Source organism: Anguilla rostrata, chromosome 18 (genome assembly GCF_018555375.3).
Source record: "Anguilla rostrata isolate EN2019 chromosome 18, ASM1855537v3, whole genome shotgun sequence".
NCBI classification, from domain to species: domain Eukaryota; kingdom Metazoa; phylum Chordata; class Actinopteri; order Anguilliformes; family Anguillidae; genus Anguilla; species Anguilla rostrata.
In genome coordinates this window covers 1,067,633-1,084,215 of record NC_057950.1, presented here as the reverse complement: position 1 = coordinate 1,084,215, position 16,583 = coordinate 1,067,633, and the positions used below count along the sequence as shown (strand labels likewise).

General features: G+C 47.5%; 2 protein-coding genes across 3 annotated transcripts in view; one reads left to right on the top strand and one right to left on the bottom strand.

Moving 5' to 3' along the window:
* Positions 1-8,880, top strand: part of hhat (hedgehog acyltransferase) — a 125,670-nt gene extending 116,790 nt beyond the window's left edge. The window contains exon 13 of the mRNA XM_064317809.1: positions 8,364-8,880. The gene's annotated coding sequence lies outside the window, so the exon portion shown is untranslated. The remainder of the gene's footprint in view (positions 1-8,363) is intronic.
* kcnh1a (potassium voltage-gated channel, subfamily H (eag-related), member 1a) overlaps positions 1-16,583 on the bottom strand; it is a 102,476-nt gene that overhangs the window by 13,626 nt on the left and 72,267 nt on the right. The window lies entirely within an intron of this gene.

Here is a 16,583-nt window from a genome sequence, read left to right as displayed (position 1 = left end):
CCCCTTCGGAATTCTGCCTGCCCGCTACGCGTCTGTAGGCCGCCCAGTTTTCCCGCTCGGATGAGCTCAAGGTGAGACGGGCGCTCTGTACTGTCACGCAGTGAAACGGCGTCCGCAGAGCAGACGATGGGCTCACGGTTCTGGTGTTTGGTCTGCGGATGTTTGCTGGATGTGTGGATGTTTGCGGGATGTTTTGTAGCTATGGCCATATCCAGCTACGGCCGAACGGTTAACCCTCGCTCACGCTCTCAGTAGCTTCCGTAGCTTCTCCTCGTGGCCCCCCTCCTCCCTCGCATGCCCCCCCCCCTCCCTCCCGCGCATGCCCCCCCCCCTCCCTCGCGTGCCCCCCTCCCCCCGCGCACCCCCCCGCTCCCTCGCATGCCCCCCCTGCGCACCCCCCGCTCCCTCGCGTGCCCCCCCCCCTCACGTGGGCGGCAGTAACGGCACGCAGCGTGGGATCGATGACAGGCAGCGCGGGAAAGGGCTTCGGGGGATCAGTGGCATTCCAGCCCCGCAGTTCCTGACGCCGAAAACGAGCGAATTAGAAACCGCATCTGCCTGCGCCCCTGAGATCAGCAGTGAGTAACGCCATCGCTCACGCAGCGGGGAGAGAAACGTTCGCCGTTTCCTCTGCCGGACCGGCACAAAAACAACGGTTCGGTTTTCCCCGCGTTTGACCCTCTGTTCCAAATGCTTCTGGCGGTTTTCTGCCGTTTCAGACGCGAGGAGGGATGCTGGGTCCTTTTTTTTGTTTGATGTTGTTTTTTTTAACGGGACGCCGCTGTAGAGACGCTCAGCCTCCAGGATTCAGCAGAGCGCCCGCGTGCTGCGAGCGGGGTGAAGACGCTCGTCACGGAAGGCTGCCGTCGCCGCGGTGACACCCCCCCCCCCCCCATCCCCCCCGCAGACACACCTCCCCCCCGCAGACAGGGGGCTCAGCAGGGTGCCGCTTCTTTATTTCACTGCCGCTGTGTTCCTATTAAGCAGCCGAAACTGGCACCTCGTGTGCCACTGGCTCAGATCGGGGAGGCTGAGGGTGAGACACGGGCACTCCCATTCGGACACGTTGCAGCCCAGTCTAAAAATACATCCACACTGTACGGGCAGAGCGAGCATTAGTATAACAGCAAATCACTCCCTGAGCTTTTATATTAGTTTATAATTATCTATATTAGTGAGCTACATATCCTACAGATATAATAGTTTCATATTATATGTTCATTGCCCCTTCATTTCTGTGTAAAAACATGTGGCTTGAGAGTTCCTATAGGAAAGGAATGCCTTCACAGTGCACTGTACAAAAACATCCCGTAATGAAAGCTTGACTTATAATGGATTTGGAAATTCAGTTTTTCACTGTTGGAAGCCGTAAAAATGAGCAGGCAGAACTGAATTATGAACACCAGAAGTTGTTAAGACAGCCTTGAGAGTCGTTTCTCAAAACATGAAGTGCTTCTTTCTGGCATTTAAAAAAAACTAGTTTCTCATTCAACCATAGGGGGAAGTGGTGGTACCTGGTACACAGGAGAGAGAGACTAGACAAGCCAGAAAACCGTTTAGACTGAGGTAGCCTGGCCAAAGAAAGTCCCATTTTACACCTTGTTTCAGGAACAGGTTCTGTGCTGTTTGTCCATATCAATCATGGCTCACACAGTTTCCATTCTGACTTCAAACATTATGTACAAGACATGCTGCTGCGAATGGAAGTAATAAGCTGCCAGCTGACATTGGGACTCTCTCAGAGAAGAGGCGTTCATCACGCTAATTTAATTAGCCTTAAATACATTACAGGACTGTACAGCGAAGTGCTCCACAATCCTGGCCATGCATCAGCCCAAGGGGAGAGCTTCTCATTAAGCAGAGGTTTTTGAGTAAACTTTATTAGTCACAGTGTCATGAAACATTGATGGTACACAACAAGGATAACGCAAGCTTCTGTTTGTGTCAGACTGTTAAAAAAAATCTGCACATAGAACATTCCTTTTGACACCAATAATAAGTAGTTCTCAGCGAGGACAGTTTTTGTGATGCCAAATTCTCTTTAATAGTTTCTGATGCGCGTGCAATCAGGGACACACTGAGTGGGCCCGAGAATCAGAGAAACTCCCCACCCGTACACACACACCCACACACACACACACACACCCAAACCAGCTATTTATAACCCACTCAGAACCTCTGAATTTCTCAGTTGTTCTTGATCCAAGATGTTTAGTTATTTCCACTCTAAATCGTCATTTTTCCTTCCAGCTCATACCACGTCTCATTATTTTTTATTTTGCTGTTTTTGTTTTTGCTGTTTATCGGTTAGAATGTTCAGCGCGTGCTTTTATTATGAAGTGATAAAAGGGCACAGCAGAGTGAAGTAGATGACTGACAGGCCAGATAACACTCACAAGGAAGAAATCACGAGAAACCCAACCACTTTCACATCTGCCAATCAGATCTACAGCAGATCTGTTTCTCCGTGTTGCTCTGGTTTGGCTCTCATCTCACTGATATTTCACTGCGAGTCGTGATGTCTGGAAGAATGAAGCCAGACTTTAAGGATAATGAATAAATGTGGAAACCTGGCCGTTTGTGATGCCGGTGTCAAAAAGAGAATTGTGCATATCAAGGTATCGTTCAAAAGTTATTTAATATAAAACTGCAGAGCACTGTTCAGTCTATATGATCTACTTGGAATTTAATCTACTGTGACTTTGACTGAAAACTAATCCCAGGTTCTTAAAGATAACAAACCTGGTGTGTCACATTGTCAGATTTTCCATTTGCCACTATGGCCTGATAATTTCTTTTTTTATGATGGTGTTCACCTTTGCGGATGAGCTGTGAACACACTGACACAAAAAGGCTTTTCACAGAAGCACATTAATAAAAACAACGTAGAATGGCCTATTTTGTCAAATCGCTCCCTGCAAAAATAAAGGTGTAATTGAAGGGAATGGCGTAGAGCGCTTCAATATTTGAATAAAAAGCTTGAAATAGCAGCCCTTAGCAGACATCTGGAAGATGCACTACAGAGCCTTCCTCCTTCCTTTCTGGCAGCTTCTGCTCCTCTTCATCACTGCCTTCAGTGTAAGAAAAAAGTCCAAAAAGAAACGGTGCCTTCTTTTGCCTTCTCCCACAGAAAAAGTAATGGTCCTGATAAATCTGTGTGAAGCTTAGCTGTGCAGTGTTGGCTAATACAAGCAGGAGTGAACGCGGAAGGCGGTATTGATTGTTAGGGCTTTGCTACTTTTGCTGGTGAAAAAAAAAAAATGTCAAGACGCTATCGGGTTGATCTGCTGGTCTAAGCAGCTGCGTTGCATCGCTGGTGACCGATAAAGAGGAGGGTCCACGTGCCATTCCGTGTCTGACAGTCAGCAGTCTCGCTCAGAGCTGCTTGGCAGCAGAGAAAGCTAGCCACTCCAGTGGAGGATGATGGGATAGCTCTGACCGCGTCTCTCCGCGGTGGCTCTTAATTTAATACGCCGCGTGTTACGCCAGCAGGACAGGGGTCCCCTGCGAGTGGGACAGGGTTCGTCCACTCAGGAAGATAAGCCAGGAAATTGGGCTGGGTGAAGGGAACTCTGGGAAGGGAAGTCAGCGCTGAGCAGCACTGACACGTCTCCAGAGGATGGCGGATATAAGTGAGTGTAGAGCTTTCCTGAATTAATTGGATTTTAAATCAGAAGTCCCACAGAAAAAGGTTGAAAGGACACAAGGCTCATGAAACATTGACAGGCGTAGCCACTCAAAGCTTGATGGTTACTCTCCCTGCCGCGTCATCCCAATCGACCCCGGGTCTGTATGTATGCGCTGCGTTTATGAGACCGATGGCTGTGCTGGTTTGGGGCCGAAGCAAGTCTTTCCTCATCAGACGAGCCTGAATAATGACATTCTCACTCCCACTGAAAAAAGGTTAAAAAAAAAAAAAACCCTCAGTTTCTAGAGCATTGTTTTTTCCTGCTCAAAATTGAAATTGCCATGGCGATGGTGATTTCAAATTACCATGGCAATGGCAGTTAATTCCTTGCAATGATCAAATGTACTTTACTCCAAGAAGAGCTTCAATTAAGCCTAGCTGACAACGCAGCAGGGTTCTGCAGTTATTCTTTTTCTAAAGGAACATCTTCTGTGCCTGTTGTTGATATACAGATATTGAAGCTCCCTTTTTTAAGGAATCACATCGAGGGCAGATATATACACATAAAGATAATAAATGCACCATTTACGTTGAAGGCAAAAACACAGACAAGTCGTACATACATACATGTATGTGCTGTGGAGACCTGGCAAAGGCCTGTTTGGTCAAAATATTTTGTCTTAATTAATCCTTTGCTTTTAAATTTTGTTTTGAGAGTACTGTTCAATTATGCAGGCGTTAGGTTTTTTGGACAGTATTCAAGGCCACCGTATTACTCTGGATTACCTGCTTTCATTATAACAAGCACCCAAACAAACAAAGACTAAACAAACATTTGAGAATAATTACTCAGCACTCATACAGTCATCATCAGCCTTTATCCCGCATTAATGAGAAATATGATTCTTCTGCTGGAGAAAGAATAATTCCTTGATTAACAATAATTGGATAAAAATGACCTTGTTTAGATTAATTGCACCACATAACTACGTGGTAAGACTGAGTCCGTTAGGCAAACATTCCATCCAGGCATTAATCATTTTATAGTTGATTCTGTGTTATGTAAGAAGGCTCTGATTGCTGAATTGAAACAGGCAGAGCATTTGATTAACTGGGAATTTCTTGCCATTAGGGTACAAGTTTTTACAAAATTTTTGAGCTGACATTTCTGATAAATGAACTGGAAAACTTTTTTTGCTCATTCGACTCGTGCTAAGTCATGGTATCAAACTAAAAACAGAATTCCCACAAGGGAGGAGGCGAGTGGTAGATGTCAGAATCTGATCGATGTTTTGCATGCTAGTGAATATGAAAGGTTGAAATGCTTTTCTGTTCAATAAAACTGCTCATATTTCAAGACAGCCCATTCATTTTTGATGAGAAAGTGTTAGAGTGGTATGAATTAGCCTGTTTTAGGATCTTGAGATTTTCCATTTTACTATCAAGAAATAAGGAAGTGGTTATTAATTAATTAGAGAGCACAAACACTACTGAATGCTCTGAGGAGATTCCTTAAAGTTGATTAAAATGTGTACATATTGGCAGCAATGTTTGGCCTATTCAAAAATAAATAACTACAGTAGAACCACAGGGCTTTACCTCTAATCAGTTAACCAAACAAGATATGAGTCCAGAGGTATACTCAACTACACCTTCGCAATATCAAGCTGCTGATTATCATTGATACGGAAGTACTATCGATAAAGGGAGAGCAGTCACACTTTCCACTCATGAGAAACTGCAAATGGTGTAAAACTTGGACATTGCGAAATATCTTTGTGCTGTTACTAAAGAATACAATGTGAGAAAATAAAAACGAGAACAATGATAGTTTCACATACAAGATGTGTACTTAAAAAAAAGAAAAAAGAAATGAGATTTCTTCCTGATTAACATTTTCAGTCTCAGTGCTAACATAATATAAGCAGGCCTTCACAATTCCACTGAATACAGGATTGATATTAATCAATTTATGATCATTTCTGAATTCCAAACCTACAACATTCCCCGAGCGTTACTTCCTCAGGTTCAGCTGAAACGTGGGAGATTTGGGGGTTACTCTGTCTGGAGTAAAGCCTCTGAAACATGGGAGATTTGGGGGTTACTCTGTCTGCAGTGCCTGCTGGTGACTGTCTGCAGTAAAGCCTCTGAAACGTGGGAGATTTGGGGGTTACTCTGTCTGCAGTAAAGCCTCTGAAACGTGGGAGATTTGGGGGTTACTCTGTCTGCAGTAAAGCCTCTGAAACGTGGGAGATTTGGGGGTTACTCTGTCTGCAGTGCCTGGTGGTGACTGTCTGCAGTAAAGCCTCTGAAACGTGGGAGATTTGGGGGTTACTCTGTCTGCAGTAAAGCCTCTGAAACGTGGGAGATTTGGGGGTTACTCTGTCTGCAGTAAAGCCTCTGAAACGTGGGAGATTTGGGGGTTACTCTGTCTGCAGTAAAGCCTCTGAAACGTGGGAGATTTGGGGGTTACTCTGTCTGCAGTAAAGCCTCTGAAACATGGGGGATTTGTGGGTTACTCTGTCTGCAGTAAAGCCTCTGAAACATGGGAGATTTGGGGGTTACTCTGTCTGCAGTAAAGCCTCTGAAACGTGGGAGATTTGGGGGTTACTCTGTCTGCAGTAAAGCCTCTGAAACGTGGGGATTTGGGGTTACTCTGTCTGCAGTAAAGCCTCTGAAACGTGGGAGATTTGGGGTTACTCTGTCTGCAGTAAAGCCTCTGAAACATGGGGATTTGGGTTACTCTGTCTGCAGTAAAGCCTCTGAAACATGGGAGATTTGGGGGTTACTCTGTCTGCAGTAAAGCCTCTGAAACGTGGGAGATTTGGGGGTTACTCTGTCTGCAGTAAAGCCTCTGAAACGTGGGGATTTGGGGGTTACTCTGTCTGCAGTAAAGCCTCTGAAACGTGGGAGATTTGGGGGTTACTCTGTCTGCAGTAAAGCCTCTGAAACATGGGGGATTTGTGGGTTACTCTGTCTGCAGTAAAGCCTCTGAAACATGGGAGATTTGGGGGTTACTCTGTCTGCAGTAAAGCCTCTGAAACGTGGGAGATTTGGGGGTTACTCTGTCTGCAGTAAAGCCTCTAAAACGTGGGAGATTTGGGGGTTACTCTGTCTGCAGTAAAGCGGGGCTCAGCCCAGTGATTACAGCAGCAGGAATAAAGCAGTTAACTGTGGAGGATCCTGAGTGCCTGCACACGGTCAGACGCACCGGAAGATGAGTGACACCTGGGTGGAGCCTTCTCCATAAATCTAATAACCCAGGTGGGGGCTATAAATCTGCCCCTGACCACTGAGCACGCTTCAGACGCAGAACTTTCAAACCTTCACCTTCCTCTCTCCTCTGTTGTCTCCATCTTCCTTCGTTCTCCTCATTCTCCTCCTCTGTGCTTACCCCCCCTCTGCTCTCCCCCCACCTCCACTCTCCTTTTTCCCTCCTGCTGTTGCGTTCTCTCCTCCAACCTTCTCCTCTCATCTCTATCTCCTCTCCGCATACTTGGTCTCTCTCTTATCTCTCCATCTCCTCTCCGCGTACTTGCTCTCTCTCTTATCACTCCATCTGCTCGTCCTCTCCTTCTCCCTCTCCTGGCGGGAGTGGGGTCCTCTTGCAGCTGTGGCCTGAGGCCGCGAGAAACGAACCAATCAGAGGGAACGACCTAACCGGTCCTCACAACGCCACGGCTGGCTCTCACGACGGCATCTAAGCTGCTCTTTATCCCGGAAACTCTCGCACAGAACGCCGCCATTTTGTTTCATACTGTATCGCTGGTGACCACAGCACGTATAAAGCACTACATTAATTCTATAGAAATACATCACCTCTGTACACCCTCTTTGGACCCAATGCAAATGTCTGTACGGAGTTAGGTAAAAAGGCATTCATGTGTTCAGCTCCCTTTACCTTAAATAAGCTACAAAAAGATTTGAAACTTCATAATCTGGTTTCTCTTGGTATCTTTAAATCTATGACTAAGGATCTAGAGGCAGTCTCATTGCAGTCTGTATGTTTTGGCTAGATTTGGTGCCGTGTTTTATATTTATGGTTGTGATTTTAACTCAATTTGCTGTATTTTGATATGTTGTCTTTCTCTAACTGTGAGTCATTGATTTGTAGCTGCCAGTCTTGGCCAGGTCGCTCTTGAAAAAGAGATTTTTAATCTCAATGAGCCTCTCCTGGTTAAATAAAGGTTAAAAAGGAAAACTCAGCTCTTCAGAAGTACCAGCCCTCCTGTGTGTACAGGAGTAAAAACCATTCACAGCGTTCACATTATACAGCAGCTCCACTACAGCAGCAATTTTGCACTTAGTTTCTGAACAGTCCATACAAAGAGAGGATTAATTGTGCTCTCGGTTAAAGTGGAAAGGTATACTCCATTAGACTTTTTTAAGAGCACTGGTTGAAACCGAAATGGAAGAGGCATATTTTTTTTGGGACCAGTAATTTTCACGAAGTTAATTTTCGATTACAGCTCGCCTAATTCAAGCTTATTGTTAATTTTCAGTTCCCGTAATTACAGTATACTTCGCTAAAGAGCAAACTATTCTAATAGAAACTGTATATTGAAGCAATGTAATAAAATTTAAACTGTTCAAAAAAATCACATTACAGTGTGCTGGAGTCAAATCACTGAAGTGATTAAGTGACTAATTGAGGCCTACGCTGGTAACCGTGTGAAAGGAATTCAATCTGTTCCTCTCACTGCCTCATCATCCACTCCTTCTGTTCAACCTGCAGCCAGCAGATGCCCCACAGCCCAGCAGATCCACCTGCAGCCCAGTCTATCCACCACAACCCAGCAGATCCACCTGCAGCCCAGCAGATCCACCACAGCCCAGCAGATCCACCACAACCCAGCAGATCCACCACAACCCAGCAGATCCACCTGCAGCCCAGCAGATCCACCACAACCCAGCAGATCCACCTGCAGCCCAGCAGATCCACCACAACCCAGCAGATCCACCACTGCCCAGCAGATTCTCCACAACCCAGCAGATCCACCACTGCCCAGCATATTCTCCACAACCCAGCAGATCCACCTGCAGCTCACCAGATGCACCTGCAGCTCTTGCACCGGTGGTGTGAGCAGGTTGCTTGTGTTCAATCAACCATAGAAAATATGCTGTGCATCTGGAGGTAAACCTGCCCCCCCCCATTCTCGCCTGACACTATGGGCCAGATTCACTAAAGGATTGCGACTACTTTTCCGAATGTTTCTGCAGTAAATCTGGTTCTGCGTGCCGAAGGGACCTGAGCTTCTCACATTCCAGATGAATGAAAGCCCGCCTCATGCGGAAGACCGTGATTCTAACATGGCAGTGACCCAACTAGAACCAGAAACTGCCTTATGGCCTAACCAGAACCCTCTCTGCCTCGTCCGCCATGTTTGGGTTAATTCTGTCACTGGGTCACAGGAAAGGTGAGGGAAGCAGATGCAGGGTGCAGTACATTGCACTGCATGCCGACTGCTCAGCAGGCACTCTAATGCAGAGCAACTTGCACAGCTTTTGCATGTTTTATTTCATTTATTTTTTTACATAGTATCCATTTATACAGCTGGATATATTTTACATATTTTTTATACAGCTGGATATACACTGAATCAGTGCCAGTTAATGGTGGTGTCCTACCTGGGATTGGAGACCAGGCCTGTACCCTAACCAGCACGCTCCACTGCTGCACAGTGCTGTACTGGACTGGACTGGACTGTACTCTACTGTACTGGACTGTACTATACTGTACTGGACTGTACTCTACTGGACTGCATTATACTGTACTGGACTGGAATCTACTCTGCTGGACTGTACTATACTGTGCTGGACTGTACTCTACTGGACTGTACTATACTGTACTGGACTGGACTGTACTCTACTCTACTGGACTGGACTCTGCTCTACTGGACTGTACTCTACTGTACTGGACTGGACTCTACTCTGCTGGACTGTACTATACTGTACTGGACTGTACTCTACTGAACTGTACTATATTGTACTGGACTGTACTATACTGTACTGGACTGGACTGTACTCTACTCTACTGGACTGTACTATACTGTACTGGACTGTACTATACTGTACTGGACTGGACTCTACCTTACTGGACTGTACTATACTGTACTGGACTGGACTAGACTGTACTGTACTGTCGAGTGCCGGTGGAGGTGCGGGGGCAGCAGTGGACCTGCTGAGTGGCCTCGTCTGACTGGCCAGACTGTCACCATGGCGATTCCCGCTCAGGTTTGCTGCACACGCAGGCAGATTGAGCCTCGCTATGAGCTCGCCTCAGATTGATTCTGTAAGCGAGCCGGAGAGCGCGCTCAGAGATCACTCACCCGCGACGTTCCGCAGGAGGAACCCAATCAGAGCCCAGACTCAGCAGAGACTGCAGTACCCTGCGCACACCTGCGCACACCTGGGACAGACTGCGCAGCGCTCTAATATGGATCTCTGATAGGGGCTCAGGTTAGATCCAGGAGGCTCAGAGCTAGCAGGCTCAGAGGTACAGTGCGATCAGTGACAAAGGTAGCTGAATAAGAATGCTGAATAACTTGATTACATACTTGATTTTTTTTTTTTAAGCATGCCAGTTTAAAAATAATTTTGTACAGTATACTTGAATTTCTAACCCTTACTGGATAAGACTGTACTAGACCACACCAAACTACATAAGATCTGACGAGACTAGACCAGACAGACTGGACTAAACCAAAATAGTGGTCTAATCAAGACAGATACTCTAGACTAGTAGTCTGAAACATGATGTATATGTCTGCTAAATTTCAATCTGTAAATATGTATACATTTACATATGCGCTGCAGTTTTACATTCGACCATGTGTGTATCTGCATATTCTCAGTTTCCTGCGTTGCCCTGTATGATATACAAGAGCGCCGTCCCTGTGCCCTCCCGTTTCATAAATACTGCAGACAGCTCAGTGAGTCCATCAGGTTTAGCAGCCATGATCCTGTTGATTTACTCTCGAGAATACAAGACCTGCATACGGGACTTACTTCAGAAAAGCAATATGCTCTCTGCTGGGTAGCCCTCCCCAGAGGACGAGCGCACAATTACTTTGAAAGGTTACTAGCAGTTTATTGCACAAGGCTGCAGCCCAGAGATGGTGGAGGTAATGTCCTCTGCTTTAATGAGCTACTCTGTGGTATTGTTCCGAAAACAATCACAGAAACCATCCATTTTGATGTCGGAAGTAATCCTCGCATGCGAGTCATTTTCTTGCAGTCAAAGTCAAATTTTCCTCTTTCTTTTTCAAGGACTTGTGTGATATTCTTTCATCACAAAGTAAGAGCACCGACGCCTCCACCGGACCAATTTGCTCTTTTTTTGTGAGCTGAATTTCTGCAGGAAAAAGGCCGAGCTGCGTAAGGAGGCTGAAATCTGTTCTTTGTTTTTTAAAATGAGCTCGCCGAATGAATCGCCCGTGCTAAATTGCATTTTATTCAAAGAGCACAATCCCACAATCCACTGCAATGACATGCAAAGCGAGGCAACTGCTTTCAGTAGAAAGCACGGGTGCAGTTCATCACAGGAGGTTTTTTATATCTCAGGGTAGAGCAGACTGCGTATTCAGCCATATTGATATACGACTCGCACGCCAGTTTTTATTCCCGTTCGCGTGTGACCAGCTGTCCAGCAGGGAATAAATGTTTGGGCGCGGCGTCTCTCGACGGCCAGCGGGGGGCGGTGTTCCGCTCGCGGAGGACAGATTCAGCGGCCAGCGGGGGGCGCTGTTCCGCTCGCGGAGGACAGATTCAGCGGCCAGCGGGGGGCGCTGTTCCGCTCGCGGAGGACAGATTCAGCGGCCAGCGGGGGGCGCTGTTCCGCTCGCGGGGGACAGATTTGTGGCCTGTGCACGCCTCGCCATAAAGCAACTGAAGTCGAATTAAAAAAAAAAAACATTAAATAAATTTATTTTGCATAAAGAAATAATTCACCTCATAGTTCCACAAATAACTCATTTTTACAAGCTAACAAAACCTGCATGTGCGGCTGTGTTAACCGCAGCAAGTGTCACTTTCTGAACCCTTCTGAACCCTTTTGAACCCTTTGGAAACATGCTGTCTATTCTGTTTTTGGAAAGTGTATTTTCTGCTCTCCTGAATCCTGTTCTGCTGATTGGACGCATTGTGTTTTGCTGACAAGTAAACCAACCAGTGCTAACCAGATTTATTTCAGGAAAGAAAGCCAGAACACTCAAATGAACTGAGATGCTATACATATATCCTACAAAGACTATTTCGAATCAATCAGTCTTTATATAAATAGCACATTTGGCACACAGGCCCACAATTCAACATCCAGTATTTATATAATGCACACGTATGACACACAGTGGCACATATAATACACAATAGTGATGTTTTCTGTTCGTGTTTAAGGGGGGGGGGGGGGGGGCGCTTTGAAGATTCTTTGCTGACTCAGCGGCACGTCGGTCTTTGAAATCGAGTGGTGGGGTCGCAGTAATCCAGGGTCCCTCATGCGCTAAATAAAGAGCTCACACGAGCTGGGGGGGGGGGGAGAGGAGGCGCATGGCCCCCCAGGGGAGAAACCGTCCCCGGGCTCTTCAGAGACGGCTGATGAATTCACCTGCTCGGTGGATTAAGGGCCTAAAGGAATCGACCCCAGCTTAAGCATCCTAATGACTTATTGGGTGGTCAATGGGGTCCGGGGGGGGGGCTAAGATTGAGCCAAAACGGCTATTTTAAACCCCTCCCATCGGCCTGGCCTGCGTCGGACGTGTTGACTGTTCTGCACAGCGACAGGCGAGGTGTATTCCCCCGATGTGTCTCTACAGCAGATACACATGCCCGATTATACCGAAACCAAATTTCCCATCATATGTCTGACGAATGAAGCCACACTGTATTACACAGTGATAGATATCTTGTGTCATGATTTCATTTAAAAAGAAGATACATTTGTGTTGTTATTGATCTGCTGTTTAAGAAACTGAAAGGGGGAAATTAAGTGACATCAACAGCAAGATAATTCTGGATTAATGAAGATAATTTGCATGGAAACAGCCTATTATTAAATGGTTAGGCTTAAGATTTCTCACAAAACTGTTGATGATCTGTTCTGCTGTTCTGATTTAGAGGCTATGATTGAGTCAGCATTTTCCCATAACTCAAATTTACAACACATAACGCCAAAGACCGTGAAATGTTATTTCAGTATTAGTTGAAAACTGCTATTGTTGTTGTTCTAGTGGACCGCTTGTCCTTCTGTCATTAGTGATTGATCAGCATTGTCCGTCTCTAACACTGCAAGCCGTGTTCAGATTATGAATGCAGTGTCTATGATTGTCTCTTTTGTTAATATATATGTTTTGCCCTCTAGACCCCAGCTGCAGCCGGTTCAGAATACTGTAATCAGAGCTGATTGGCTCTGTCGGGTCCTAATGAAGGCCTGTGCCCAGGGGCGTGTCCTCTGTGCCCTGTCCCTTAATCAGCGCACTCATTTCTACTTGATTTTCATTTCTGTGTCTAGACACGATTCACCCCTCCCCCCGCCAGTCACCTCCCCGGTCATCCGGTCACACAGTTCAGCTTGGCTGGGTTTCCGGAGCCCGGCGGTACGGACACCCCTCCCGTCGTCGCCACGCCGACCCGCCAGCCTGGGGGGGGGGCGCGGCAGTGAGGGAACACCTCACCCTATCATCGGAGTTTGGAGCTACATCGAGCTCGGACTCTGAACCCCCAAATCCCCTGAAAACCGCCCCTGTGAAGCCAGAAGATCATCAGAAACGTCTGTGAGTCCCCGCAGCATCCTTCACTCAGAAACACTCACTGGAACTGAAATAATGTATTTTATTTTAACTGCAGAAAGTGAGCCTTTACTGGGAGAGGAGGCCCAGCTCTGGTGCGTCTCCAGGACTGCAGCAGTCCTTTAAACTCGGACACGCAGGCATGCAGTCGCACGTCAGGGTCCCACATGAGGTCTGTACTGCTGCTGGGCTCCAGTGCGTCAGAGTGCGTTTTAAAAGGGAAGGGATATGGATCTGAAGGGCGTATGGATCTGAAGGCCATGGGGATCTGAAGGGCGTATGGATTCGTATGGGCTCAAGAGGCGCAACCACACCCCTCCCCCCTGCTAAAGACAGGCAGTGGTGAGTGCTGAGGGACTGGGACCAGCAAGCTCCTCCTCCACATTATCCTTCACAGACAAGCTCCTCCTCCACCTTATCCTTCACAGACAAACTCCTCCACCTTATCCGTCACAGACAAGCTCCTCCTCCCACACACGTTATCGTGCTGTTTACTCCTTCTTTAAAAATCCTGTTCCTTCTTTAGAGTGTTGTCTAGACGTGTGCCACGTCTAAACTCCCTTCAACTTCGATCCGCGCAATGCTCAGTCTTAAAGCCAACTTTCTCAAAACCTTTCCGATTAAACTTTTCAAGATCCCTTAAGAACTTTGAGAAACCAAAAGCTGGCTGATAAATATTGCATGGAGTTATTATTCTGCATTAGGTTCTCTGCTAATCACAGGCCGAATGCCCTCCTCTGCAGTACAGTCGGTGGGTAATTGCAGAAAAGCACTTTCCTCCAGCGTTAGCCTGGATTAGGGGAGCTTAATGCATGCAAATCATTTCCTTTCTCTAGTTTATAGCACAGGGTAGATCAATAAACTCCTGCAGACCTGGGTGGAGATGCCGGAGGTAGCGTGTCTCCGGCAGGAGAGATATGGGGTGCACTGGAGGGTCCTGCTGGCCGTTTGTGAAGCATGGAGGGCTTGTATTGATTTGAATATTGTATTGTTGTGCGGTTGTGAGAGTGATTATTCCATAATGCTGCCGATCGCCCTGATTCATTCCGCCGTGCTCCCCGACCGCCCCAGCGCACATAGACTGAACGTGCTAAATGTGAGCAGCCCGCTGGCGCGCGGCTCCCGGCCCTCTGACTTATTCACCCACTGGAGCGCTCGCATCAGGCGGCGAGTCGGATCGGTAAAGTCTTGCGGCGCACTTTTTTTCTTTTTCTTTTTTGTAGATGCTTGCGCTTGCAGGGCACTTGTGCAGAAAACACTGAAGTAATACCTGGCCACGGCGTTCCTGCGCCGAGGGGGTGCGGACCGTTAGCCCAAAGCAGCCCGTTAGCCCAAGCCTGTTAGCCCAGAGCAGCCCGTTAGCCCAGAAGCCTGTTAGCCCAGAGCGGCCCATTAGCCCAAGCCTGTTAGCCCAGAGTAGCCCGTTAGCCCAAGCCCGTTAGCCCAAAGCAGCCCGATAGCCCAAGCCTGTTAGCCGAGAGCTGCCCATTAGCCCAAGCCTGTTAGCCAGAGCGCCCTTAGCCAAGCTGTTGCCAGAGGCCAGTTCAGGAGCGTGAAAGCTGGCGTTGCCGCTGAGGATTGCAGCGAAAGGTGCAGAGTTCGATTATACCCCCCACCCCTGACCGTTCGCATTATAACCCCACACCCTGACCTGTTCGCATTATAACCCCCCCACCCTCCCTGACCTCCGCAAACAAAAGAACCGACACACGTTAGCGTATTGTAGCATTCTCTTGCAGATGCTGAGGTGGGAGACCAGGTGGTGCTGGACCTCCAGAGACCGTGTCTATCTGAGGGACCTCACCGTGAGTGGATCCATAAACGTGTTCATCATAGATCGATGCGTGTCAACGTTAAGAATGGATTAGCTGATTTTAACATTGGCTGATTGCATCCTTGTATCGACTTACCATCAAATTATGACTGATACCCGTATCGATTAAGCGAGCCAATACATACCCCGAACGACAGCAATCATTTCACAGGAATTTGATTTATGGAAACAAGCCGTGACTTACTGTCCCCCCACTACCCTTGAGTCAGCCATTTTGAATACTGAGCCCTATTGATCTGAACGCAGAGCCCTATGGATCTTTTGTTTAGCGGACTGGATCAACATTATGGATCCGATCGATAATATCAACAGCCCTGCAGATATGAGATCTGAGAGAAACGGCGCAGAGAAACCCGAAGGGCCCTCACGCCGTGCGGCTCTGAGTTTATAACCTCAGTCCCTGAGGACTGCCTCCCCTCACGCAGAGCCTGAATACACATGGCGTTCTAAACGCTCGCTCCCCCTAACCCCCCACCCCCCCACCCCACCACCACCACCCCACCCGGGCGGCGGGACGGGGGAGATTTATCGCCTGCTCAGCGTAATCAGATAAGCAGTAACTCTGGCTGCCTGGTGGTGCAGAGCCCACAGGGGTGAAGAAGCACGGACGCGCGTACACACACACACACACACACACACACACACTCGCACACACACACACACACACGCACGCACACACACACACACTCTCACACACACACACACACCCCACAGCAGGCAGCACACACACACTCACCACCACCACACGCACGAACTGCCACACTTCACACAACAACGCCAACACCACCACCCCACACAACCACGACACACAGTGTACACAATTTCGAACAAATTTTAATTAAGAGCTGATTGTGCTGCATGTCAGCTACAACCTTTCAGAATGCGCTGTGCCCAGCAGGGAGACAGGAGACGCAGACGTTTTAATAATGAAAATTAGAACTTACAGGGGATTCAGTCCAGCCCAGAGCTGTTTGTCTTTAAATATAAAAGTACCAGCAACATTACTTTTCAGCTGAGCGGTTGCGAGTTCGAGTCTCAGGGGGAACTGCCACCGCACTCTTGAACAAGGTGTTCAAAATACAGTAAAAACGGGACTGTGCACTTCGCTCCAGATTAGGGCATCTGCTAAGACAAGAAATACATTTTTAACAAAGCAAATGTACTGATATAAAACCCTGGTGGAAATTCCAGCATGGCTCCAGCCTGGTTTTCAGCTGGTCCAGCTGATTCAAAGCTGGTTTGGAGTTAGTCAAGCTGGCAACAAGATGGTTGAGAATAGCAGCCATGCTGGCAAGACCGTGTCCAGCTGGTGGGCCAGCTTGGTGCAGACAACAGACCG